At 28.9% G+C, this 2,077-nt stretch overlaps 1 non-coding gene across 1 annotated transcript; it reads left to right on the top strand.

The window, feature by feature from the left end:
- Window positions 1–1,122: 1,122 nt before the first annotated feature.
- LOC149187971 (small nucleolar RNA R64/Z200 family) lies at window positions 1,123–1,213 on the top strand. The gene has a single exon (XR_016256647.1). It is a non-coding gene; the product is annotated as a small nucleolar RNA R64/Z200 family (small nucleolar RNA).
- Window positions 1,214–2,077: the final 864 nt, after the last annotated feature.

Raw genomic sequence — 2,077 nt, 5'->3', positions numbered from 1 at the left:
GACAAGAAAACCATACAATAATATAATAGATCGAACTGTTACTTTGTAAATCAAATCAAGTAAATTAATTATTGGAAATAAATCATTAAATAAACTCAAAATTATTAATAATAATATTAATATTGTTTATAAAAGTGCTTTAATTATAAAAAATATTAAATGGGTCAAGTTCACAAGTAGAATTACACTTCTATAATTTATATTTTAAAATCAGATGTCTTATAAATCACCTCGAGAGATTTGACAAAATGATTTCACTTTATTTCGCTATCTGACTTCAAAGGATGGTAGTAATGGCAAGGGTGCTTTAAAAAAAAATATTATTTTGATATGAAAACATATTTATCAATTGCTTTATAGAAAAAAAACACCATCATCAAACATTCCAAAAATCTCATTTTCAATAATTATTTAATAATAATATTATCTCCAAAAAATAATTTTAAATATTTAATAACAATATTATTTCCAAAAAATAATTTTAAATATTTAATAATAATCTTATATCCAAAAAATAATTTTAAATATTAAAAAGAGGAGCCACCTTCGTCAAACATGCGAAGAGTCTCATTTTCAATAATAATTTTATAATAAATCATATTTCCGAAAAATAATTTTAAATAATTTTATAATAGAATTTCATTTAAAAAAGGAAATTTAAAAAAAGATATTATATAATAAAGAAATGAAATGAAAACTAAAGGCACCGTCTAGATGAACAGATATCTTATATGTGGTGTAATGACGAAGATTGAGTTACCGATAAAAAAGTTGTACACCTAATAAATTGCATTATTCAACTAATAAATTATATCGAGACTTCATTTGGTGTCCCATCATCCGACGTGGATGTAGAGTTGTGTGCCATTAGCACATGCGGTTATTATATATATATATGACCTTGGAATATACAAGCTTCAACACGTGGCAGGAATGTCATAGTTTCATGGTAAAATTTTGTTCCATGTTGACATACTTGAACTGTTGCCCACAGTAAGCAAAAGAATAGTCATCCATGGCGAAATGTGGATGTAACAAACGTGGAATAATCTCTTCTACGTGTTAATATTCTCTTACGACCAATAATATGAGAGCTAGTTTCTGGGATTTTTCGTTGTGGGTTTTTAGCGATGATGAATGTTACAAATATTACACATGTTAGACTTCGGAGATGGACACCATCGATGAGACATATGTTCATTATGAGCAGAATAAGTAAAGTATTGTGGGTTGTTTTATTACCTCTGTCATTGCTTTCATATGTTTTATATTGGATCTCTGTTGTTTGTTGTCATGCATTGATTATTATAGTTAGTGGATTAATTGTCATAGACACATACATATAGAGGGGTGGCCGGGCTCCTTATGAGGAGAATGTAAGGCCATTTGATGAAAATATGAATGTTGGATCGACTACCATAGCGATTAGTCTTTAAGTGCATTTTGTTGTAATGCCATGAATTGATTTTATATACCGAAGTGGCGAGGCTGAATTGTGATTCTTTTGATTTGTCTTTGCCTTTGATTTGCCATGGTTTGTTTGGTTTTTTTTTTCTAATATCTCTTAAAAAATATGGTGGACGACGCTTTTGAAAGTTTGTTTTTGGGAAGTTAGATGGGTTGTAATTATAAATAAGTGAATGAATAATATTGTTATTTTCCCTTAAAAGCTTAGATTTTACACTTGTTTTTTATTTTGGGTAATGTTTGGATTCAATAAATGTGGATGATGGGTAATGTTTGGATTCAACACGTGTGGGTCATCTCCATTATCAACAATAAATTCTGTTAAGGATCAATGGAAATCATTAAGATGAAATTCTAGTTTTGCCTCTTTTTAAAGGTACCTCTTTAGGCTATTTAAATGATATACTGTTAGGTATTTTAAGCTAATGTAGCAGAATTCAGTTAATCACAGAGGCTGAGTTTTCAGCTACTGTCTAATTTGTTATGCATGGTTATCTGATACTTAAGACTGCCATTTAATATGTGTCTAATGCTGATGAATTGCTTCTATTACTTAGTAATAATTGTTTTATTGCAGTGCATCCTTCTGAATCAAAATCCTAGGCAAGGC

Source organism: Pinus tabuliformis, chromosome 3_1, assembly GCF_031772625.1.
Source record: "Pinus tabuliformis cultivar Carrire ecotype Pingquan chromosome 3_1, CPIR1, whole genome shotgun sequence".
NCBI classification, from domain to species: domain Eukaryota; kingdom Viridiplantae; phylum Streptophyta; class Pinopsida; order Pinales; family Pinaceae; genus Pinus; species Pinus tabuliformis.
The sequence above is the reverse complement of the archived record's forward strand: the minus strand, read 5'-3'. Positions and strand labels throughout refer to the sequence as shown.